A 27,991-nucleotide genomic window follows, 5' to 3' on the forward strand; every position below is an offset into this window, starting at 1 on the left:
ATGTATCGTACACTTATGCATTGTATTTAAATAAATAGCAAATAAATTATATTTTTGTATGGTATATGTGCGAACCTACATAATTATTCCCAAAATGAGTTGCGGTCGTAATAAATCCTCACAGAGTATTCTGCTATCAGAGTGATTATCTCATATCACTTCAATGGATGTAATAGTTGGGTGTGAAAAAGTTGTTTTACAGTATGTTTCAATTTAATTTTATTATTAAACAAAAAACCACTTACTGGGACTATATAAGTTCAAATATTCATTGCATATATGTATGTATAAGAGAAATGATTAAGTAGTTACAAAATTATATTCTATAACCACTACATATATTTTTAGAAGTTACATAGATAAAAATTGTGTAGATATGATAATAACAGTTCTATTTAAAAAATATTTTATTCATAAAGCCTATTATTTATTTTATATTAGTTTTTATATAATACGACGCTCACCCTATGTCCGTAACTGTTTAGTTTTAATTGAAACTATTTCTTTAGAACTTGTACTCGCTTTCATACATACAATATGATATACTATAGACATCAATAACATATTAGTGCAGTCTGCCCATCTATTAAGACCTAATTCGTTTGAATTTATAACTGTGTAATCAATCAAAAGTTAAATCTTAATTTGTTTAGTGGACAAATGTACTGCTTCAAAAAAGGTCCACAAAAATTATGAAAATTGAAATGCAAAACCAGAGAACAAACATATAGAATAGAAAGATACAAAACTGTTATATGGTCCAACGAGTTGCAAGAGAGGTTTGAAAATTTTTTAAAATTGGGCGTGGTCCAAACGGTAAAATCGAATGATAACACCACCCACTCTCCATACAACAGTTATGTTCAAAAATTACAAAAAAAGCTATAACTCATTATTTAAATACGTCAAAAGCAATAAATTTCACAGTCAAGATGCCATGCAAAGGCATTGGACACCTTTAGATGAAATCACGTACCTCAAGAACGTCTCAACCGATTTCAACCGAATTAAGTACATAAGTTATCCTTTCATCTCCATTTTATCATATTGTGAAAATGCTCGAAACCATTGTGAAAATGCTCGATCACAACCACACCTACTTTCCACATAACGCAATTTTCAAATCTATCTGATTCTTTCATTTTACAGTATACAAATCAAGCACCAATAAATATATCGTGATACAGCTTTGCACAAATGGTGTATTTATGGTATGCCATCACAAGTCTAAAAATTGTCAAAGTTGGATAATAACTTTTCAAGTCCCCAGATGCCAAATATGTCGACCCTAGTGACTATGGCCGACTTTTTACTGAAAATATCGGTCGATCTATGATAAACATATACTTCTATTACTAAAATTCGGAGAGAAGCTTTTCCTGATATTAATCAACTCTTGTGTCAAAAATGGATTAAATTGGGTTAATAATTGCCCTATCAAACTTCCGGTTGACTTTATACCATAAGTATCGGTCAATCTATGAGGTTTTTTAATAGAACTATAAGCTCCATATATCAAATATAATAATTTCAAACAGCCGGTTGGCTTTATAGCATGTACAGTTACGGATAATAAAATAGAATAACAATTTTCTTTTTTCTATTTCAAAAAAAAAAGTGTTACCACAGTTCTTAAGAGGAAACACTTATTTTTTATAGTTAATAAAATTTATTTTAAACATTTCAAAAGGAACAAGTAAAGAAAGGCTAAGTTCGGATGTAACCGAACATTTTATACTCTCGCAAAGTTAAATAGTATACTCGTTTGAGATTTCTTTGTGGATTGGCTGATATTTTCGGTAGGTCAACTATAGGCACTGGGGTCCACATATTTAGTACTTAGGGGCTTGAACAGTTTTATTTCGATTTAGACAATTTTTGGTCACAAGGTGGCATACTTTAAACGTATTATTCACGCAAAGTTTTACCCCGATATAATCATTCTTGCTTGATATGCATAGTGGAAAGTGAATGAATCAGATGGAATTGAAAATGTGTTATATGGGAAATAGGCGTGGTTGTAATCTGATTTCGCCCATTTTCGCACTATAACATAGGAAAATGAAAAGAACGTTATGTACCGAATTTTACTCAAATTGGTTAAGCAGATCTCAAGATATGGGTTTTCACCTAAAAGTGGGCTGTGCCAAGCCCACTGTCTAATTTTGAACGCGGTTCCTATAAAGTCAGAGATAAAATTTAATGTCTCTGGCGTGTTTAGTGCTTGATTTATCGCGCTTTAGTAGTAGTTAACAGTACCGTTATATGGGAAGTGGGCGGAGTTGCCACCCGATTTCACCCATTTTCACACTGTAGGTAGAGGTTCTAAAAAAATTTGCTTCCAGTGAATTTTGTTATTATAGCATTAGCGGTTTAGGAGATATGCATATTAAACCTATTAGGGGCGGGACCACGCAAGCTTTAAAAAAAAAAATTTAACTGCAGATGCCCTTCCCTATGGTGATCCTGTATACCAAATAAGAGTCTTGTATCTTGTTGTGGAGCTTAGTTATGGCAATTTATTTGTTTTTAAATAATGGCGTTTTGTGGGCGTGGCAGTGGTCCGATTACGCCCATCTGCAATACCAACCGTCTCACGGTACCAAGAAACATGTGTACCAAGTTTCATAAAGATATCTCAATTTTCACTCAAGTTACAGTTTGCACGGACAGACGGACGGACACACAGTCACCCGGATTTCAACTCGTCTCTTCATCCTGATCATTTATATATACAATATCTAACTCGATTAGTTTTAGGTGATACAAACAACCGTTAGGTGAACAAAACTATTATACTCTGTAGCAACAGGTTGCAAGAGTATAAAAATAACTTAATTGAAATTTAAGGATTATCAGCAGACAACTTTTAAAGGAACTGTCAGGAATTTCAATTCACAATAAAATAGAATCATGAAACCAAAACTCCTAAATAGTTGACTATTATAATTAAAAAATGCATATATGTAAGAATTTGGTTACAAAACCTTTATTTTCGAGAGCACAGCTTTTCAGCATAGATTACACTAGAGCTTTACAAACTGAATTCGGTATTGAATACCACGCCTCTTGGACTTTCCCATGTTCCTCCTTATGTCGCGGTGCTTATACGCAGACTTTTTTTAATGGATTTCCTATTCGTCCGCATGTTTTGTTTTGTTTATATGTTACTGTCGAACATTCAATCACTTTTATTTTCATAAAACTAAATGTTTCATATCCACTAATAAATATCAAATAAATCGGCTTTTGTAAAAAAATATATAAAATTATTTTTTTCAACGAGTTCATTCTGCTTATGCTTTAAAATCCTGGCGACTATTTCCTGTTCTCAAAACCTAAAAAAAGCTTGCTGAAAGTAAATTTAGCCACGATGACGAGGTACAAGACTGAGAAATCTACAGACTTTGACGTTTAAAAAAAAGTATAGAAAAGAAGGAACTATAATCGAAAATCATTACATTTTAATTTCAGCATTTTAAATCATGATGCAGTTGCCCTCCTATACATATGTATAAGTCATAAAGAGTTGTGTGCTATTAACGTATCAGTTTATCAGTAATCGAAAGTAACCGGAAAAATCTTAAGAAATCGCTAATGATAAAAGTTGAGCTGAATCATACACAATGTTCATTTATTAGAAAAGCGAGTATTTTGGCGAAAAATTAAAACTTTCATTATTAGTTCATAATTTTATCTTCTTAGACAATGTTAAAATTCTGTTTGATATTTAGATATTTTTATACAAAATACATAAGTATAACTTTCGCTTTATCAAAACATTTTTTAAACCCTTATCATATATAATATTTCGTGCGAAAATAGTAATAGAAGAAGTTGAAGTTTCAGTTTTTACCCCAAAGAAAAAGAATCCAACGAAAATAAGCAGTTTATTTTCAATTTAAAAGGTGCCTAAATCATCTTACTTTTCCCAAACATTTAATATGGGACTTTTTGATCTTTTGCACATTTTCAGTACATTTGACCAGAAAGTTTCCGTAAATTGTTAATATAACCAAAAATGTTTAATGCATCAATATTTATTTTGTCGCCTTCAAAATATGCTCCTTCTAAAGCGATACACAGATGCCACCTCTTTCTCTAACCATCGAAATCTGCATCAATATTTATTTTGTCGCCTTCAAAATATGCTCCTTCTAAAGCGATACACAGATGCCACCTCTTTCTCTAACCATCGAAATATGCCTTGTAGGCCTTCAGTTCCCTCTGCGAATTTCCTTTTACGGCCTCATCGAGTCGAAACGGGTTCCAATGTTCCAATGGTCGGCTCTGAACGCACTGCCTCATAAGGGCGTGCGTCAACCCTCGCCTTGGCCTCGTAACTGAGACAACCTTGGGACCATAAAAGGCGACTACCTTTCCGGAAGGCGGATAGCAGCTCTGAGTTGGGACCCAACAAAAATGAATATTAACAAAAATACTTAGAACGAGGGGGGAAGCAGGTCCAAACTGACCTCTGCTATAGTGGACGGTTCCCTGGGGGGGACTCTTTCACCGAGGGGGACAAAATCGTCCCCGGTAAAGGGTGAGGATAAAAATCCAGGGGGTGCTTGGCTTATCTTCGCTAGGGGCGGTAAGGCAAGGGTGGTCGGCATGAGTCTGCCGCGTGACTGCAGCTAAAAAGCTGAAGTCTGATCGTCGGTTGGCTGCCAAGATTTTTTTTGATCAGCATGCTAGCACTCTTGAGTAGGCCAAAACAAGTGCTGAGCGACGTGGGTCACGGGGAAGTGGGGCCGTGCGAGCCCAATCGGATCTTCCGATGCGGCCTCGGGCTCGGATCTAGCTTCCGGCCGAAATTGAAGAGATGTTGCCGTACAGCAATCCATCTCTTCCCACCTCCTGGAGAAGACCGAGGAGCCATATCGGCAAGCGCGGATACTGCTCAACAAGGAGTCCCTCGCTCCTCTCAGTGTCACAAAAGGGGCCATAGGCTATGGCTTCGAGAGGGTCGTTTTCAGGATGTTCCCAACAGAGGCCAGGGCGGATGGCCCGCTGCCTCCGCTGGGGTGGAAGAGAGCGGGAAAGATGCCCACTCGAAAATGGATATCGACCCTATCCTCTCGGATGCGGTGAGCACGGGGGGCGGATCGTCAGGTTATGATGGATCCGTCTTTAGTCTCGAGCGCCTGTTCGAAGAGCCTGGCGTCGCTGGCACAGATGATGGTGCGGAACTCGCACTGCTGGAGAAGAGTGAGGGGATGAAGATCCTCCAAATTAACCTTCAGCACTCAAAACCGTCCTCCGCCGATCTTTTGCTTCGTCTAAGAAGGGACGAAGCCGACGTTGTCCTTATCCAGGAACCGTGGCTGAGCAGCTATGGAATATCTGGACTAAGGACAAAAAGCCATTAGCTCCTGGAGGCAAGCAGCACAGGTAGAACCAGAGTCTGTGTGATGGTCAAAAACGAACTTAACGTTTTTCTTTTACCTAATTTCAGCAACGAGGACGTTGTCACTGCTTGGCTGGAGGACAGTGCTAGAGAACTCTGGCTTGTCTCAGCCTATATGCCGCACGACGACGAGGTGGAGCCACCTCCGAACCTGTTGACGAGGGCTCTGGCAAAGGCCAGTCATAAAGGAGCCGCGGTTCTAATAGGCTCGGATGCCAATTCAAGGCACACCATCTGAGAGAGTACGGACACAAACACAAGAGATGAGTCACTTTTTGATTTTATTTGTGGCGTAGATCTTTTTATTTGCAATAGGGGAACTGCCCTACTTTTGTGACAGCCAGCAGGGCGGAAGTCCTTGACGTCACGCTAGCCTCTAGAGAAATTGTTCGCTTGATCTCGGAATGGAGAATTCTAGACGACCATTCCTTTTCCGATCATAAATATATTAGGTTCAGCTTTCACGCCTCGCGCCCAAAGCATAAAACACGGCCTATCCATCAGCCCAAGTAAAACCGATATGGTTTTATTTACTAGGAGGATCCTAAATGTGCCTCCCTCCTCTTTCTGGGGTTCACGTCTTCAACCTGTTGATAAGGTGAAATACCTTGGGCTTATCCTTGATAGAAAGTTTTCTAGGAGGCCAAACATCGAGGAGAGAGTTAAGAAGGCATCAGTCGCCTTATATTGCTGCAGGGGAACTATAGGGAAAAGTTGGGGACTCTCACCAATGGTGGTTTTCTGGCTCTACGAAACCGTAGTCAAACCAATATTGTTCTATGGTGTATTCGTATGGTGGAGGGCGCTCGTAAAGACTACTCTGGCTAAAAAGCTTGTGCGGATCCAAAGAGCGGCGCTCATCGGAGTCTCCGGTGCACTGCAAACCACACCAACGATAGTTCTTAATACTATTTTAAGCATAGCACCTGCGGACATTGCCGGCAGTTGCATTGCTGCGAAGTGTGCTGTAAGGCTCAGAGAAACTGGGCCTATGAAGAGGTCCGAACAAGGACACGCCGCAATTCTCTCCTCCTTCAGCTGCATTCCTGAAAATTTGGATCACTGCGCCACTGCGGCCACTCGTGAGGGAATGTTGGGGGGGGGGGGTTTCTGTAAAGAGCTCTCCGGCAATCTCATCTTCAGGCTACCGGACCACTGTAGCGTTTTTCAGCCGGAAGTGGCTGCGATCAAGGTAGAGGTAGAAGTCCTGCTATGAAGTGCAGCCTCGTTTAGGGAGGTGAGCATTCACTCCGACAGCAGAGTAGCAATACTAGCCCTCAACCGTGCTAGCCCTCAAAGCTAGTCAAGAAGTGTCTGTCCTCACTAGAATTAGCATCAGGCCACTTCAAGATCCAGCTCGTTTGGGTGCCTGGTCACAGCGGAATCGCTGGCAACTGCACTGCCGATGAGCTAACAGGGGAGGCACCCTTTGCCCCACTCCCATTGGAATGGTATCGAGTTGGATCTCCACTAACGTTTTGCGTTCTGGCTCTGGACCAATGGACCTCGCATTCACTCAGCAGACGCGGTGCGGTGGAAACATCCCGGCACTTTTTCCTCCACTGTCTGGCTTTTGCTAGGCTGAGAATGAAACATCTCTGCAATCACACTTTCGGCGGACCAGAAGATCTGGTCGAAATAGATATTGGCCGTCTCAACAAGTTTGTCATAGGCATTGATCCAGCTCATAGGAGTTTTAGGTACCACAACGGACCGGCGTTTAAGCTGCCCAAGTGTAATCCTTCTTAGGATCGACCCTATAACCTAACCTAAGCCGAACAGTTTTGGTTCAATTTAGATAATTTTTGGTCACAAGGTGGCATACTTTAAACGCAAAGTTTTACGCCGATATAATCATTGTGGCTTAATTTGCATACTGGAAAGTGAAAAAATCAGATGGAATTTAAAATGATGTTATATGGGAAATAGGCGTGGTTGTAATCCGATTTCGCCCATTTCGTACTATAACATAAAAATATGAGAAGAATATTATGTACCGAATTTTTTTGGGTTTTCACCTAGAAGTGAGCGGTGCCACGCCCACTATCTAATTTTGAACGTGATTCCTATAAAATCATCTTATACCATCCCAGAGATAAAATTTAATGTCTCTGGCTTATTTAGTGCTTGATTTATAAGGCTTTTAGTAGTTTTTAACAGTACCGTTATATGGGGAGTGGGCGGGGTGGTCACCCGATACCCCTCCCTAATGTGATCCTGTATACCAAATAAAAGTCTTGTATCTTGTTGTGAAGCTTAGTTATGGCAATTTATTTGTTTTTGATTAATGGCGTTTTGTGGGCGTGGCAGTGGTCCGATAACGCCCATCTGCAATACCAACCGTCTTACCAAGAAATATGTGTACCAAGTTTCACAACGATATCTCAATTTTCGGAAACTTTCTGGTCACAATAACTGCGTATAGCTTTTAAAGAATGTGTTTATAGAAAAAAACAATAAGATCTTTTTTTTACAGTCGAATATTTTTTTTATGCAAAATATCAAATAATCCCATGTTATATACATTGGAACAAAAAATATAATTTGGTTAGGGTTTAAATTTAAAATCAAGAGCTTGTTATGTTGTGTCTTTTTTAGGACAAAAACTGAAACTTCAAAGGGCGTTTTCAAAAAACATCAGCTTGGGAAATAATGGACACCGTAATAAACAAAAACACATGAATTACGTTTATCAGGCATGAGTAGTGAGTAAAAACCGAAAATGGTAAATATGAGTTTGAAACTAATAATAATAATTGTTAGTATTGTCGTAATTACATGTGGCTCCATGATATGCTTCAACTGTAGTAGAGACATGACAAGATTCAAAATGCAAACAAACGAAAACAAGTGAAAGTTGTAGTATCTGGAAGCAAAAACTACATTTTAAACCTTATGATGGCGACAGTAAGCAGTAATAACAAAAACAACAAATAACAATTACAACAAGAGTTGTTATAACAGTGATGGAAAAAGTTAAACACTTCGTTTGCCAAATAGAAAAGGTAATTTAACAACAGCGAACGAAACGACAGCGGATTCACTTTTTACTTGTGTTATCGAGAAAAAATCTAAATTTAAAACACATAAATTAATTTTATGATTGCAACAAAAAATGTAAAGGCAATAATCACGTATGGTACGTAGGCTAGCTGACTTTAATTGTAAGCTCTGTCTTGAACATATTTGTACTGTGTAAAGCAATTAGCTGTAAAAGTTAATATTCAAACTCTTAAATTTATCGAAACTTTAACGGGTGCATAACCTAATAGAAATATTTAGTTTGAACTCATTATTTTTAACCGCATATACATATGTACAAGTATATGTATAAATATTCAAAACCCTCTACAATTGGATTACTTAACCTACATACACATACATTCATTTCATTATGTTTTCCACTATCTAAAAAATACTTCGTCATGTAATTCGACACACTTGATATTGTTGGTTCTTGAAGAAAGACATTTATTGTGCGCCTTTCAACGAAGCTGCCATGGCTTATCAAAATCCGCTATGGGTCAGAGAAAAGTATTTATAGCTCACGAAAGAAAAGTTAGCAACTAAACCTATATTTACAATATATGCAGCTTACAATAATACCGAATTCACCCTCGTACGTTATACATAAACTAGTACTAGAATATTCATCGTCAGTTCAGTCAGTTCGGTTCAGGCCATATTATTTTTATACTCTCGCAACTTGGTGCTACAGAGTATAATAGTTTTGTTCACCTAACGGTTGTTTGTATCACCTAAAACTAATCGAGTTAGATATAGGGTTATATATATAAATGATCAGGATGAAGAGACGAGGGTGACTGTGTGTCCGTCCGTCTGTCCGTGCAAGCTGTAACTTGAGTAAAAATTGAGATATCTTTATGAAACTTGGTACACATGTTTCTTGGTTCTTTAAGACAGTTGGTGTTGCAGATGGATAATCGGACCACTGCCACGCCCACAAAACGCCATTAATCAAAAACAAATAAATTGCCATAACTAAGCTCCACAATAAGATGCAAAAATGTTATTTGGTATACAGGATCACATTAGGAATGGGCATCTGTACATTAAATTTTTTTTTTAATTGGGCGTGGTTCCGCCCCTTATAGGTTTAATGTGCATATCTCTTAAGCCGCTAAAGCTATAATAACAAAATTCACTGAGAACAAATGTTTTTAGCACCTCTATCGACAGTGTGAAAATGGGCCCCCACTCCCCATATAACGGTACCGGTAAAAACTACTAAAAGCACGCTAAATCAAGCACTAAACACGCCAGAGACATTAAATTTTATCTCTGAAATGGCACCGTGGCACCGCCCACTTTCAGGTAAAAACTCAAAACTTGGGATATGTTTAACTGATTTCAACCGTACATAACATTATGTTTATATTTCTATGTTATAGTGCGAAAATGGGCGAAATCAGATTACAACCACGCCCTATAGTTGACTTTTTACCGAAAATATCGGTCAATGTGTAAGATATATAATTGAAATTCATAAAATAAAATAAATAAATGAAACTCTCGATAATAGTCTGTTTTGTGTCGAAAGTGGGTTGAATCGGATCAATACTTCCTTTAATATATAATTTTGCCAACACCTGAAGTAATTTCCCGGCTTTAATCCTTGCAAGTTGCGAGAATATAAAATGTTCGGTTACACCCGAACTTAGAACTTCCTTACCTTTTATTTCTATTAAGAAGTGGTATATTTATTCTCGAATAATTACATTAGTTTAAACATATTTCAACCGGAGTTTTCAATCGCAACCCCCTATATGCCGAAGTATTCAACGGTCAATATATAAGAAATCTTAAACTAAAGTTAAGTGATTGTAGGTAACCTAGCGTGATAGGATTTGTTTTTCTTCAATAAATGACAATTTAAATAAGACTGGATACAAAAAGAAGCTCGTTAACGTAAAAAACCTTATTAACCGAATTTTCAATCGAAGCTGAATCGAAACGAAATGGATCCATTTCTGAACCGGGTGGTTGCTGGTGATGAAATTTGGGTCACTTACGACAATGTCAAGCAAAAACACTCGTCATGAAATCAGTGATCCGGCGCAAACTGTGGCCAAGCCAGGATTAACGGTCAGAAATGTTTTGGTATGTATTTCCTGGTATTGGCATGCAGTCATCTACTATAAGGTGCTTCCCGGCCAAACTCTTCACTCGTACGGGTGCTGTCAACAATTGAACTGAAAGAATGAATCGCCGAGAAGCAGCTTGATTTGGCTTTTGGGAGAGGAATTGTGTTCCGTCACGAGAAGGCCAGGCCACACATATCGATAGTGACTCGCCAAAGGCTTCGGGAGCATGGTTGGGAGATTCTTATGCATTCACCGAATATTCCAGACCTCGCACCAAGGAATTACTACCTATTCCTATCTATTGCGAATGATTTTGCTGGTTGTTCGTACCAGTTTTTTGCCAATAGAGACAAAGGTTTCTTTTAGAGTGACATTATAAAATTACCATAAAAATGGTAACAAGTTATCGAACTAAAGGGTGCATAATAGATATAAATCTGAATATTCCAACTATGCAAAAAAAAACTTCAATTTAATAAAAAATATAGTAGATTTATTTTTACTACACTCTGTATAAGGGATATCCGTGACCTTTCTTTATGATAAACGTTTGAATTCTGAGAGCATTTTACATTTGGTTCCATACGTATAGAGTTCTTCTGCGCTGGTTTTATTACTCTTTTTCGAATCACTCAATTGAATTATTTCAAAATTTTAATATTTATAAATATTTGTTATTTTACTAATAAATTATGAAGGTACAAGGTTTGTTCAAAAACTATTACGAGTTTTGAATTTTCGCGGGCTACGTGCATTCGATTTTCGATTTTGTTGCGTTAGGTTGGTTCTCATATTCCTTATTTATGCCAACAAGGTCGGTCAGTTTGAACGTTTAGTTAATTTATGACAGCTGTTTTGCTTGGACGCGTTTTGGTTCGTCTTTGTGTTTTGCTTATTCCAAAATATAGATCAAAGAATTTGTATAAAATTTTGTATGATAACGTCATAAGCATAAATCTATGATTTGTCACCAGTTATGACCCTCTGGATCAGATCTAGGTCGTCGCGGACTGAGTCCAACATCTGCTGAGCAATGTCAACACGACGATGTCTGAGGGACTAGTTCGCGTATATACAGGCGGACAGACAGACGGACATGGCTAAATCAACTCAGCTCATCATGCTAATCATTTATGTATATATTTTATAGGGTCTCCGACGTTTTCTTCTGGGTGTTACAAACTTCGTGGCAAGCTTAATATACCCTCTTCAGGGTATAAAAGCAGCGTGTATTTATGTATGTATAACTTAAAACCAGAGCAAAGCAATAAAGATCTTAGATATACATACATATATATTATATACTTGTAAATAACTATAATTTTCAGACACCCAGCTCACATAACTCAAAACAGCGGATAAAAATTATAAGAAATCTTTTTTATAGCCTTAAAAAGTCTGTAGAAACTCCTATACACCTACGACCTCAAATGAACCCGAGAAGAACGAATTGTTAAACATATGTCTTTAATAATCTGGTAAACTCGTATACTATCCGGAGCAAGCTGAGTAATTCAGAAACTTTATTAATCCATTGTGCTGCTTGAATTTACTATTATATATAGTGTTGGCTATGAAAAACATTAATTTATAATAGAAATATTTATATAGCTATGAATATACAAAAGCCAATGAATCATAACTTCGGCTTAACCGATCTACTTAATTTATACATATGTTTGTATGTATAAAATATATATGTGTGAATGTATGTATATCTGCAAATTACTTGTGCGAAGTCTGGAAAGAGCGGGAGCGGAAGAGAGTGGAAGAAAGCATAAATGCAAGACTGGTATATTTCAACTGTGTCAGCAAATCATTCATTGCTTAACAATAATACGTAACAATTGTTTGCTTTACTCCATTTGTCTACAGTGCGTCCATGCAAAATTTGTGTATAATATGTATGTATACTGACACCTTAAAAAGAAAAAGCATTAAAGGTGAAGGTCGCGTGCACAACTGATAAACAAATATAAATATGTTTATGTAAGTAATATATTGGTATTGGTGAAGTTTATGGAAATAAATTCAAACGTTTAAAAAATATTCTTCCTTAATTTTTAATTCTTCCCATTGTTTCAAATATAACAAATATTTATGCTGGGAATATACATAATAATCCGCATGAAGAACCATGTTATTGTTCACTTTTGGCCACAATAGCAGCGTGTTATCTAATCGTGTAACATTCAACGAATATCGGGAAAATATAAAATACACTTTACTGGTTGCATGGTTCTCAGAAATCCTCCGCTGAACCCTCCCCGAGGGATCCGTCTGGTAATAGATACCACAATTTCACGACGTAAGCGGGGACGAGCTGGCAACAGTCAGCCCTTGCCGTAGTCGTGAGGGATCTAGCTAAGGTCAGACTTCTTACCTGTGTGTTCGTTGTTCTTCAATAGCACAGCATACAGATAAGAAGCCCTACCATGGTCGGAGGTACTATAAAGGGCTGGATCAAGATGTCATGCGACCCGTGCCGAGGATCAACCTGACTGGGGACCCTTAAATAGCCTAGTCTCGAACGAAGCTTACCTGGCGCCTTCCGTAATAAGATAACCTTACTTGAGTAGCGGGGGCTATGCGCAAGCAAACATACTTTCCCCCACAATCGTGAGACCTATTATGAACATTAATAACAAAAATACAAAGGAGCCCGGATCTCCATTAAGAAAGCCGGAGGGAGCTAGTTGCTCACATAAAAGAGCAGCTTTTGGAACGAGCTCGGCAACAACCAGCAAAAGGACAAGAGTGAAGCTTGGTCTTGATGATAAGGCAAGCACAAGTAAAGGGGCAGAAGCTAAAGCTGGCCCCAAGGAAGCAGAGGCAGCCAGATTCAAACCCTGCAGCCAAAACACGGCTGCAAAGAGGGGAAGATGCCAAAGGGGTTGCTGCTGGTAGTGCGTCTGCCGGAAAGTGGCCTGTATTTAATATTTAGGGCCCGGATTTACTGAGGAAAGTAGAGATCCAACCGCTAACCAAAGAGGAGCTAACGAGGGAGCTCCCAAAGAAATGGGTGCAGGCTGACAAATGTAGCGCTGGAAGTGCTAATAAGCTACTAAGCAATCCAGGGCCAAATCAAATTGATTGCATGCGACGGCGAGAGATCGGTCGCATTGTACAAAGCTGCTAAAGCCAAGGTAGGGAAGGTATACCCCGGTGCAAAATTGGTATCAGTGGATAAAAAGGACATACCATCCAGACCAAGGGCAAAGGTATGGATCCCGGCTACACCATCACAGCCGGACCAAATTTTGCAACTTATAAGAGCCTGCAATCCGAGCCTGTCCACGCAGGCAAGGCATTTGAGGACAATTTAGCAGAATATGGCGTGGAGACCAATAGGGCCGCGATGCAGACTCGGCTGCGGGTCTGAGCTTCCTGCCAGACTCTCAAACATGAATACTGAGAGAGAGCTTTTAAGAGACTCTCAGGAAGACGCAAATATAACAATAGTTAATGCGTCTTCTACAAAATAATCTTCATCACATCAAACTAGCTTCAGCAGCCGTAATTAAGCGCGTGGCAATAGAACAGCCTGAGTTTTTCCTCATTTAGGAGTCATTGGTTAATGTAGGGCGTATTTGCGGATTGGGGACACCGAACTATAAGCTATTTATGACAAATTGTGAAGGTAAAATCAGAGCCTGCATAATGGCAAAGAAAAACCTTAACGTTTTTATATTACATCATTACAGCAACAACGCCAAAGCAGAAGTAAGCTGGGAAACGGGCATAAGTAGTTACCGGCTGGTGTCGTCCTATATGCCATACAACGCTGGTGCCACCTCTGATGGTAAGAGGTGGTACGGGATAGCGAGGCATCCAAGTACATGACTATACTCGGATACGACTCAAACGCGCATCATACGGTCTGAGGCAGCACAGATGTCAATGACAGAGGTGAGTGTCTCTTTAATTACCTTCTAGGCTCTAAGCTTATAGTGTGTACTAAGGGAAGGGCCGCCATCACAAGAAACCGACAAGAAGTACTAGATATTACCCTTGTGTCGGAAGAACTACTTAACAGGGTAACCCAATGAAGAGTCCTCGAAGAACATTCCTTTTCGGATCACCGGTATATTGAATGTATAATAGAGGAAAGGGCCGATAGGGGCAATGACTTTAGAAATCATAGGAAAACGAACTGGCAGGTGCACATGCAAGAGCTGGAAAAATGTATCCTTATGACTCCGCCGTTTCAGCCCAAAAGTAGGGATGATCTCGACATCCACGTTAATTGATTCACGGAATCTTTCCGGCAAGTATTAGAAGGGGCTTTTCCAATAACACGAAGTTGGGGTAGAATTAGGCCCCCATGGTGGACTCCCGAAATTAAAGAATGCAGAAAGCAGTTCAATTTAGCTAAGCTATCCCGAGACGAGTCAGACTGGGATAATTATTAAAAATTCCTTAGGTCATAAAAAAAGGAAGTTAGGAGAGCAAAAATAAATTCTTGGAAATCTTTTTGTAATGATATCGAGAACACGGCAGAATCTTCTCGACTTAAGAAAAGAATGGCACAATCGGTGCATATTATTGGATATCTTTAGAAGCCAGACCGCAGTTGGACGATATCCAGTGGAGAGTCACTAGGACTACTAATGTTAAATAAACTTCCCAGGTAGCTCTGAAAGCCATACTGTAGAATATACTCAAGACAGCGGAGCAGAAATAGACTACACTCTTATAAACATAATGTCAGAGACAAAATACGCTGGGCAATAAATAGTTTCAAGCCCTTCAAGTCGACGGGACCAGACGGTCTATTCCAGGCTCAATTACATCAGTCGCAGAATTACATAATAGATTGGCTAGTAACCATTCTTAAGGGAGCGCTTTAATTAAACTATATCCCTTCGCTTTGGAGGGAAGTCAAAGTAATATACATACTTAAGGCAGACAAAATCTCGCATACAAGTCCAAAGGATTTCAGAACAATTAGACTCTCCTCATTCCTTCTAAAAACGTTAGAAAGGCTAATAGAAATACATATAAGAAACAAACTATAACCAGGAAAGCTGGCTGGTTCGCAGCATGCGTATTCTAAAGGAAAATCCGCAGAAATAGCGCTAAGCTTTGTGGTGGCGGAGATTGGAAAATCTCTGGAAGTTAAAGAATACACTCTAATTGTCTTCTTAGATATAGAAGGAGCCCTTAATAATATCCAGCCTAGGGCCATACTGAGTGCGCTTAAGGATCTGGACATCTCTAAACCTCTCAGAAAATTAATTGAACAGATGCTCACGAGCAGGTCAATAATTTCAACGCTGGGAGCGTCAACGATATGCAGATCTGTCCAAAGGGGTACACCTCAAGGAGGCGTGCTATCCCCACTCCCCTGCATCCTGACAATGAGTAAATTGCTGTTGGATCTAGAAAAGAACGGGGTAAATATTATGGCCTACGCTGACGATGTGGCAGTTTCGGTTAGAGGTAAATTCCCGAATAATCTCGCAAACCTTAGGCAAACAATCTTAGACTATATAAATCGTTGGGCCGTATCGTGCGGACTAAACTTAAATGCTAGTAAGACGGAGCTAGTATACGGCGCAAGTATTAAATGATAGCAGACTAACAATTGCAGATAAGGCAAGCTACTTAGGACTAATCTTAGACAGGAAGCTTTTATGGAAAAAAAACTAGGGTGAGGAAAGCAGCTACGGCACTCTATTACATGCGGTATATTGGTATAGTGGCCAATATTGGAAAAGAAATACGCGGTCAGGCGTATGGAAAATATACAAAGAGCAGCCAGTATATGCGTTAGTGGAGCTCTTAGGACAACGCCAAGCCAGGAACTAAACGTCATTTTACATTTACTGCCAACAGACTTGTTCTGTAAGCAATTGGCAGCAAAGTCAGCTCTCAGACTGAGGGAATCCTCCCAATTAGTCCCTTGCAACAAGGGACATTCAAAAATAATTAGTAAATTCCCGTTCCTACCCACTACCACGGATTTCCACAATCCAGTAGAATAGAATCTAAATTCGGTCCACAATATTGCTTTCCCCACCGGAGAGGAGTGGGAAAGCGACGAGGTGGACAGGAATGACGGGATTAGCATCTACACTAATGGATCCAAACTAGATAATCAAGTGGGAGGTGGTTAGACACCAAAATCGCATTCCGTTTACCAGACCACTGCAGTGTCTTCCAGGCGTAATGTAATTCAGTTTCTGTCTCAGGAAGCAACACTATAATTTTGTGTGTCCATAAAGTATTGGCCTTCATAACTAACGATATGATAATAAGCAAGATTGGTCAAGCTATGATAAGATAAAGTATTAGAGCCCCTATTATGAATCATTAACCCTTTGGAGAGCATGCATCAAATCACAGCAGTTGATACCGTATGTCGCGAAGAGACACGTGTCCGAGTCCTTCACATATCAGACACTTACACATCATAAGGCATCACACCTCCACAAATGCACACACAATCGGGAATGCCAAGTGGTTAGACCACAGTGATAAAACGTAAAAGGACTAAACTAAAACGTCCAAAAAGCATTGCTCGTGTGCGCCCAAGAATTGTATATATATACGAATTAGAACTTTTAACATTTAATTATTATCTATTACAGATTAAAACAATGAAAAACTTTAATGTCATTTACGCCGAGGCTATAATGCCCTTCACAAATATAAAAGTTTCCATACAAGAACTTGATCGATCAATTTGTGTGACAGCTATATGCTATAGTAGTCCGATCTGAACAATTTCTCTCGTCAATTAAAAAAAATGTGGAAAACGGTTGGCCTCAAGGGCCATCCCTGCAACTTCCCTCTAATTTCATACGCTAACGTTCAAATTTCGCTTTTTTCACTGCTTTGGAGCTCTTCGAAATTCTTCGAAATTTTCGATATCTAGCAAGTAAATCAACCGATTTCGACCCGGTTTGCGGCAAACGATGTGTTTCTTCAAGGTTTAGAACTGATTAGTTTTTGGTGTCGATCGGTCAAGTCGTTTGGAAAAAATTCGAAAAAAAACGATTTTTCAAAATTTTTATTTTTGAGATTTTTCGAAATCTACTGGTCCGATTGGGTCCAAACTTACACGAAATTCAAGTGCAATGAAACCCTTTGGAATGCCGTTTAGTTTATTCAAATCGGTTGAGCAGTTTAATAGTTACAAGAGGGTCACATACATCCACACACACACACACATACATCCACACATACATCCACACATACATACAGACATACGGACATCATCGTAGAAATGTTCGGGGAAGCTTCCTCGACCCTCAGAACGTCGAGATCTGTTGAAAACTCGATTTTTGCAAAATGGGGTGAAACCAATATCTTCCCGATTTTTAGAAAATTTTCCATTTTCTTAGCGGGAAGTTAAAAATTTTCCATACAAGAACTTGATTCTCATCGTTCAGTTTGTATGGCAGCTATATGCTATAGTGGTCCGATCTATAGAATCGATAAGAGTGAGAGTTTGAATTTTATTTTTAGTAAAATAATCAGATTTGTATATTCGTGTATATAAATATCTAACAGACAAGTCAATATTGTTCATTTAATAATAAAAATAACTTAAATAACTTTACGTGTCGCATCATGGCATACTATACGTGTTTGTTCGCGCTAAAAGTTTGTCTTCGGCAGTTTTTCGATTGATTGAAGCATAAACGGCAAGTATTGAAGAGAAGATTCGCTATATTTTACAATTTTTCTTAGATCAAGTCGAAAAAGCAGGAAAAGCGGCTGAGAAAATTAATTTAGTTTATGGGCCCGATACTGTAAACAAACGTGTAGCACAAAAGTGGTTTGCTAGGTTCCGTTCCAATCATGGAAATAGTGGAAACAGACCGACACGTGAGCACTTATTTAATTGCTGAGGAACTAAAGATAAGCCAGAAAACCGTTTGAAACCATTTGCATAACCTTGAATTCAATTCTCGATGTTTGGGTGCCACACGAACTAACACAAAAAAACATGATGGACCGAATTTCCATCTGCGAATCGCAACAAAATCGACCCGTTTCTGAAGCGGATTGTGACTGGCGATGAAAAATGGGTCACTTACGACAACATCGAGCGCAAACGGTCGTGGTCAAAGCTCGGGGTAGCGGCACAGACGTTGGCCAAGACCGGATTGAGAGCCAAGAAGGTTCGCTGTGTGTTTGGTGTTATTGGCACGGAATCATCTACTACGAGCTGCACCCCTATGGCCAAACGCTCAATTCGACCCTCTACTGCCAACAACTCGACCGCTTGAAGGCAGCACTCATCCAGAAGCGGCCATCTTTGATCAACAGAGGCCGAATTGTGTTCCATCAGGACAACGCCAGGCCACACACGTCTTTGGTGACGCGCTAGAAGCTCCGTGAGCTCGGAATGGAGATCCTAATGCACCCGCCTTATAGTCCGGACTTAGAACCAAGTGATAACGATATTTTCCTGTTTATGGCGAACGCGGTTAATGGTGAGAATTTGGCCTCAAGAGAGGCCTGTGAAAATTGGCTCTCCGAGTTTTTTGCCAATAGGGACGCAGCCTTCTACGAGAGGGGTATAATGAAGTTGGCATCTCGTTGGCAACAAGTTTACGAACAAAACGGCGCATATTTGACTTAAATCGAACAAATAATACTTATGTATTTTCAAATGTCATCGGGTTTTACTATGAAATGTATTACGTCCACAATTGACATAAATAAATAGTGTAAAGTATAATAAAAATGCAAGAGTTGATTAGCTAGCTATTACCATGTTTATGCTTCATTTCTACTCGGTTCTATTCTACGCGGGTAAGTTCAACCCACATTCATAAACGTTTTTTCACCACGTGTTAAATGGTCAACTTGGATAGAATATACATATTTTTTTTACATAGGTAAACGTGTTAACTCGGGTGCATAAACTACTTTAGAGTTAAGTTGAACGTTAAGTCAGCTGATCTTTTGTGCCGGGTATATTGTTGTGAAAAATTGCCTGTACAACTTTGCTGTTTGTTTCTTGATTTGATAAATTGTTTCAGAAATTAAATATAAATATTTTATCCATCAACATTTGCTGCCTGTTTTTGATGTATTTAAAAAAATTCTATACAATTCCACTTTTTTTTTGCATTCAGAAAACATTAAACAGCAGATTTGCATTTAATCTAATTAAAACAGGGCTCCCGTATTGCTATTTTTTTAAAAAAAATATAATTATTTACCAAAAATATTACTCAAATTTATCAAATTTTTCTCCATACTTTAATTTTTCAGCTTATTAAAAGTCGATGTGATGAAAGTAAATCAAAGATATATGAAATAAGTGTACTATAATATGTAGCTACTGTTTGTTAATATTAAAAATATTTCGAAATGAAAAAAGTTTCGCGTGGCAGCCCTCAGATTAACTTCATTTAGAATTCACCTCGAGTAGAATACTTGCAAATATGTAAAATGCAAAATAAACATAGTATATGTGCACTAAGGCAAGCTTTTCATGGGACAGCACATAGAGTACACAGTTCTTGTCAGAAGGAACGTTGGTAAGAAGTCTAATTTCGTGAATCCGAGATCACTTTAGCTAACATTAAAGTAGTAACAGATTTACTGCTTCGAAATCCAGTCTACTTCAGGGAAGTAAGGATCGAGAAATTTAATGATAATAATTATTCCATAGCCGTAGTGATATATAGAGACCAACTTATTTCGTTACTATTGAACTGAGAATGGATTGGAGTTTCGTTGTAATGTTGCGATTTACTGTTGTCAGAGAACAATGTAGAATGAGATGATTCCTTTATGTATGTACGCCTTCTGTTAGATTTAGGTTAAAAAAACTGTACTCTACCTTCTTTAACTATACAGGTAAACTAACCGGTATCGGCAGATTTGTGATAGGGTCAAGGTCTTTTGTCGATATATAATATAATCGTTTTAGAGTATTACCCCCCCGATAATAGCGTTCGACAAACGTATACCAAAATAAACATTACGTGGCGATATCGGTATCAGTGGGGACATGTTGGTAATTGTTCAAATATGATCTCCTCATGGAAAAATCAGCCATAAAACGTAAACCTACCATTAAATCTTGTTTCTTCCAATTTTTAGTGATGTGATTTGTATATAATATGCTAATATGCAACCCTAGTGTTGCAATCTGACAACTTTATCGTAAAATTTTACATTTTTGATGTTATACATACTCAAAACGTTTTGACACACGGTCTCTATTTGTGTTGTTTACAGTAACTTAAAATATTCACCTCAGGAACAAAATCTAATTAAATCGCGAATATATTCACGTGATTATTATACCTGTACCCTAAACAGGGTTTATTAAGTTTGCCACGAAGTTTGTAACACCCAGAAGGAAACGTCGGAGATCCTATAAAATATATACATATGTACATGATCAGCATGATGAGCTGAGTTGATTTAGCCATGTCCGTCTGTCTGTATATATACAAACTAGTCCCTCAGTTATTAAGCTATCGATCTGAAATTTTGCACCTGTCCTTTTCTTACTAAGAAGCTGCTCATTTGTCGGAACGGTAATTATAATAACGATATTAACTGAACGATCGGAGTAAAGTACTTGCAAGGAAAACTTTTTCATTTGACGAGGTATCTTTACGAAATTAGGCATGAGTTTTTGTCTAATCCAACAATGTTATCTCCAAAACAATTGTTCAGAACAGATCAGTACAGCATATAGCTGTCATACAAACTGAACAATCGAAATCAAGTGTTTGTATAGAAAACTCTTTCATTTGACGAGGTATCTTCACGAAATTTGACATGGATTATTATTTAAGGCAATATTAATAAACTAAGATGTCAACGTTTTTCGACACCTGAAGAGACGATTGATTCGTTCAGAACGATTTTTTTTAGAGATACCTCAAGCTCGACATTTGGTTCAAATGCATGCAGAAGTATATAGATCTTAATGGAGAATGAGAATAAAACACAATAAAGCGATTTTCGATGATTATTATTGGGTTTTGTTCTCAAATCCCGTAATATAATATAAGTTTGTGCACCGCGTGCATGAAGCATCAATTCAATTCAATCAATTCAAGCGTAAAACACACAACCATGTGACAGACAATATGACGCAAAACCCTTCGCCTTACTGCAACCAAAATCGCTCAAAATTTTAAGAAATGCCTCTGCACTTACACGATTCGTAAAATTAAAACAAAAAAGCTAGTTTTAATAGTCCAGTCGCACACGGGAAGTCATTTATATCGCCACGAAAGAACACTTAAACAAGCCCCGGAAGTTTTGGCAGAAGGTTATTTTGTCCGATGAAAACAAGTTTTGGGCCTTTGGAATCAAATACATGCCAAAACCTCTAGCGGAAGATTTAAAACGTTGGGGATATTCGGCTTTCTATTACATTTTAAGAAGAATTCGGTGAAAGAATATCTTTGCTCGACTTATGTACCCTGTACGAAGACTTTTTCTAAGGGATTTTTTATTCGTCTGCTGGTGAATCTAAACGTGGTCGTACTAGGCTTGAAGACGATCCACGCGAAGGACGACCTAAAACCCCAACCACACCAGAAATCACTGAGCAAGTTCATAATATTGTTAGTGAAGATCCAAGTTTGACTAAGCGTGAAATTGCTAATACCATAGCCATCTCAGGCGAACGAGTACTACATATTTTACATGGAGAATTACAATTCAACAAAAACTGGATCGAAAACAAATTTTTCAGCGTAATTTGGAGCGTTTTGAGCAGAATAAAACCGATTTTATGCGTCGTTTTATTATTATTATATTATATATAATTATTTTTTAACAATGACAAAGTTCAGCGAATTAAAGTACGAATTGCTTGAGCATTCACCGTATTCACCAGGTTTGGCTCCCAGCGACTGCTATCTCTTCAGAAACCTGAAACAACTACTTCGTGGAAAGCGTTTTTCGTCGAATGAAGAAGCTATTACAACCGTAGACGGCTATTTTGCAGAGCTTCAAGAAAGTCATTATGGGGATGGCATAAAATTATTGGAGGATCATTGGAAAAAGTGTATAGAAGTTAAGGCAGATTATATTGAATAAAAAAATATATTTCGTATCAAAAACAGTATTTTTTCATTTGCGCAGAAACCTGTAAATATAACTGAACTATTCCTGTGAAATCTATTAACTTTGCCCTTTCAAGAATATCAATATACATATATTCACCGTCATGGCTTGTCTTTTTTTTTTGTTCAAGTACATATATATTTAATTGCAATGTAATTTCCCAACTAAATCGCAGTAGTTTTTTGGAATGTAAAATTAAATAATTAACAAGTAAGGAAGGGCTAAGTTCGGATGTAACCGAACATTTCAAGTAAAATGGTATACTCGTTTGAGATTTCTTTGTGGATTGGCTGATATTTTCGGTAGAAGGTCAACTATAGGCACTGGGGTTCACATATTTAGTACTTAGGGGCTTGAACAGTTTTGGTTCGATTTAGACAATTTTTGGTCACAAGGTGCCATACTTTAAACGTATTATTCACGCAAAGTTTTACCCCGATATAATCATTGTTGCTTGATATGCTTAATGGAAAGGGGAAAAATCAGATGGAATTGAAAATGTGTTACATGGGAAATAGGCGTGGTTGTAGTCCGATTTCGCCCATTTTCGCACTGTAATATAGAAATATGAAAATAACGTCATATACCGAATTTTGTTGAAATTGGTTAAGCAGATCTCAAGATATGGGTTTTCACACATAAGTGGGCCACGCCCACTGTCTAATTTTGAACGCGGTTCCTATAAAGTCATCTCATACCATCCCAGAGATAAAATTTAATGTCTCTGGCGTGTTTAGTGCTTGATTTATCGCGCTTTTAGTAGTTTTTAACAGTACCGTTATATGGGGAGTGGGCGGAGTTGCCACCCGATTTCAACTATTTTCACACCGTCAATAGAAGTGCTAAAAACATTTCCTTCCAGTGAATTTTGTTAATATAGCATTAGCGGTTTAGGAGATATGCACATTAAACCTATTAGAGGCGGGACCACGCCCATTTAAAAAAAAAAAATTTTAACTGCAGATGCCCCTGACTAATGTGATCCTGTGTACCAAATAACAGTCTTGTATCTTATTGCGGAGCTTAGTTATGGCAATTTATTTGTTTTTGATTAATGGCGTTTTGTGGGCGTGGCAGTGGTGCGATTACGCCCATCTACAATACCAACTGTCTCACGGTACCAAGAAACATGTCTACCAAGTTTCATAAAGGTAGCTCAATTTTTACTCAAGTTACAGCTTGCACGGACGGACAGACGGACGAACGGACGGACAGTCACCCGGATTTCAACTCGTCTCTTCATCCTGATCATTTATATATATATAACCTTATTAATAATATAATAACTCGATTAGTTTTAGGTGAACAAAACTATTATACTCTGTAGCAACAGGTTGCGACAGTATAAAAATATGGCAACTCCGTTTCAACGAAACGCAAAGAGTATACATACATGAATTGTATTGTTTATAACGCTACTCTTTTCAATAGTCTTTTCTGACAGATTACCGTGAGTCGTGACATGGAAAGACTTACGCCTGAACAACGTTTACAATTCGTCCAACTTTATTACGAAAACTTACCTTTTGTAAATAATGTTTTTCGTGCGCTTCGCTCTACTTATGGTTAACATAATCGGCCTACTGAGCGTACTATTTGCAACACCATCACCCATCTTTCCCAGACGAAGCATTCATTATTGAATAATATTCGAACGAATAGACCACGTCCAGCACGCAGTAAAGAAAATATAGCGGCCATAGCTAAGAGTGTACACGAAGATCGTGGAGAGTTGTTTCGGCGTGGATCGTAGCAACTCGGACTGACGTATGGAACGACTTGGCGCATTTAACGTCGAGATCTTAAATTGAAAGCGTACAAAATACAGCTTGTGCAAAAACTGCCGCTCGACCTTCCCAAGCGACATCGATCCCCTCTATGGGCTCTTGTAAAGTTCCAAGAATATCCGACATTTTTGAGCCAAATTTTGTTCAGCGATGATGCCCATTTCCGGCTCAATGGGTATGTAAATAAGCAAAATTGCCGCATTTGGGACGAAGAGCAACCTGAAGAGATTCAAGAGCTGCTATTTCATCCAGAAAAAACTACGGTTTGGTCTGGTTTGTGGGCCGGTGTTATCATCCGTCTATATTTCTTCAAAAATTATGCCGGTGAGAACGCAACCGTCAATGGCGACCGTTATCGCGCCATGATAACCGACTGTTTGATGCCTGGAATTGAAGCTTCTAGGCGACATTTGGTTTCAACAAGACGGCGCCACTTCTCACACATCGTATCAATCAATGGATTTATTGAGAGAACACTTCGGTGAGCAGATAATTTCACGTTTTGGGCCGATCGATTGGCCACCAAGATCGTGGGATGTACCTTAAGTCTTAAGTCTATGCGGACAATCCTGCTTCGATTCAGGCCTTGGAGCAAAACATCACGCGTGACATTCGCCAGTTACTAGTCGAAATGCTCGAACGAGTCACCGAATGGACCATCTGAGACGTAGCCACGGCCAACATTTGAAAGAGATAGTTTTCAAAAATTAAATGCCAAGGAATGTTCTTTCGAATGACAATAAATATTTCCCATTAAGTTTGAATTTTCTGTTTTTTCCTTTAAAAAAAAATAGGGAACCTCGAAATGGATCACCATATACAGCCCATCAGCGTTTATGGAAGTTAAACTTGATACCACAAATCTAGACCCAAGTATATTCTTAAATTCGGTCAGAATCTTCCTCACTTCAATTTATGGCGGCACCAATAAAGTGTTTTAAACTGCCTCCGAATGAGAAATACATAAATATTAATTGCCAAGGGGCTTTGGTGCGCTCGTTTATCTAACATACGTTTGGTGCACACACACACAACTTTTCTTTTTATACTCTCGCAATCTGTTGCTACAGAGTATAATAGTTTTGTTCACCTAAAGGTTGTTTGTATCACCTAAAACTAATCGAGTTAGATACAGGGTTATGTATATATAAATGATCAGGATGAAGAGACGAGTTGAAATCCGGGTGACTGTCCGTCCGTCTGTCCGTCCGTCTGTCTGTCCGTCCGTGCAAGCTGTAACTTGAGTAAAAATTGAGATACCTTTAAGAAACTTGGTAGACATGTTTCTTGGTACCGTGAGACGGTTGGCATTGCAGATGGGCGTAATCGGACCACTGCCACGCCCACAAAACGCCACTAATCAAAACCAAATAAATTGCCATAACTAAGCTCCGCAATAACGTACAAGACTGTTATTTGGTACACAGGATCACATTAGGGAGGGGCATCTGCAGTTAAAAATTTTTTTTTAAACGGGCGTGGTCCCGCCTCTAATAGGTTTAATGTGCAAATGGAAGCAAATGCTTTTAGAACCGCTACCTACAGTGTGAAAATAGTTGAAATCGGGTGGAAACTCCACCCACTCCCCATATAACGGTACTGTTAAAAACTACTAAAAGCGAGATAGTTTTTTAGTAGTTTTAAAAATTACTAAAAGCACGATCCGTTCCCACGACAGTTGGGTCAAGGACTGTCAACCCGGCAGAATTCTGCCGCTACAACAACAACAACTAAAAGCGCGATAAATCAAGCACTAAACACACCAGAGACATTAAATTTTATCTTTGGGATGGTATGAGATGACTTTATAGAAACCGCGTTCAAAATTAGACAGTGGGCTTGGCACCGCCCACTTTTAGGTGAAAACCCATATATTGGGATCTGCTTAACCGATTTCAACCAAATTCGGTGCATAACGTTCTTTTCATATTTCTATGTCATAGTGCGAAAATAGGCGAAATCGGACTACAACCACGCCTATTTCCCATATAACACCATTTTCAATTCCATCTGATTCTTTCACTTTCCATCAAGCAACAATGATTATATCAGGGTAAAACTTTGCGTGAATAATACGTTGAAAGTATGCCACCTTGTGACCAAAAATTGTCTAAATCGAACCAAAACTGTTCAAGCCCCTAAGTACTAAATATGTGAACCCCAGTGCCTATAGTTGACCTTCTACCGAAAATATCAGCCAATCCAAAAAGGAATCGCAAACGCGTATACCATTTGACTTTGCGAGAGTATAAAATGTTCGGTTACATCCGAACTTAGCCCTTCCTTACTTGTTTCTATTATTTTTTAGAATGTAAGGAATAGTGGATTTCAATCAATAACTTTGGGGCACATGCGCCAGTTAGAAGATCACACTGAAAAGCAATATAGCACCTTCCTAATTGCATGCACATACATATGGATGTATGTATGTATGTATGTATGTACATGTATACAGAGTAAATAAACGAATGTGACAAGCATTGCTGCTTACTTAATTTATTTTTGCCACAGTAGCTCCTCATTTGGTGCTTCAGCGACTGCAGTTTATGGCCAATGAACTTCGCTTTGAGTTAGATACTCGTAGCACTTGCTTCTATTTAAATAATGACTTGCACACTGTAGTACATGTGTGCATTTGTAGATATTTTCCTGCCTTAGTAAAATTATTATTCAAAGTGCTTGTTTCTAAGTTCTTTCATTGTTTGTATCCCTTTTTTGTCACTTTTTCGCTTTATGATCACACCATATCTTCATTAGACTGAAGTGAAGACCTTCAGGTCTTCAGCAAAGAGGCAACCACAGTAGTTGCCTTCTGGTATGTTACGGAAATCTGTTCAGTTTGCAGTGTAGAGAAAATGACGAATGGCACAAAATGAGGTGCCATGTTTCTGATGAAGCAAAACGTGAATGGAAGACAACTATAACTGTGACAGAAAGAAAGAAAAAAGTAAGCATACTTTAAAGGTAGAAAAGTTTTAAGACCAAATGTCAACCCACAATACTGAAATGGATGATACCAACGCAATGTGGAACTAGCGCTAGCCAAGACAGCACGTGAAGTTGGCTAAATTTAATTAAAGCATATATTTTTTGCTAGCAGTGTTTTAATTTGGCTGCAGAAAAATGAGAAAATCACGTAAAATAAATTTATTGCTGAAGAAATGGTAACATTCCATCATGCCTAAAGAAAGTGTCTTCCGTATAGTAATTAAAACACTGATATACACACAAATGAACATTTATGTTGTTTATACAGAGATTAGGAATTCATAAATGGATAATTCTATGAAACTATTTTTCAGTTATTTTTCGGATTCTAAGCAGCTTCTCACAGAATTGCCAAAAAGTAGAAAATTATTAAGTTTTCCAAAATTGATACGTTGCAATAAAGATAAAGAGCAAAATCAAAACATTTGAAAAATTAAAAGTTGAATGCATTTATATTATTATCAAAAATATATTACTAACCGAAGCAGATATGTTTTATTTTAAAAATCACGTAATAATGATTATACATTAAATTTTACAATTTTCTTTACCGATAATGATTAATTTTATAATAAATCATAAATAATCTTTATTTTTCAGGAAAAAAAAAATAACAAGTAAGGAAGGGCTAAGTTCGG

General features: G+C 38.2%; 1 protein-coding gene across 1 annotated transcript in view; it reads right to left on the reverse strand.

Annotated features, from left to right (window-relative positions):
• dock (SH2/SH3 adaptor protein dock) overlaps positions 1–27,991 on the reverse strand; it is a 44,635-nt gene that overhangs the window by 9,223 nt on the left and 7,421 nt on the right. The gene's annotated exons all lie outside the window — the stretch shown is intronic.

Source organism: Bactrocera oleae, chromosome 3 (genome assembly GCF_042242935.1).
Source record: "Bactrocera oleae isolate idBacOlea1 chromosome 3, idBacOlea1, whole genome shotgun sequence".
NCBI lineage: Eukaryota > Metazoa > Arthropoda > Insecta > Diptera > Tephritidae > Bactrocera > Bactrocera oleae.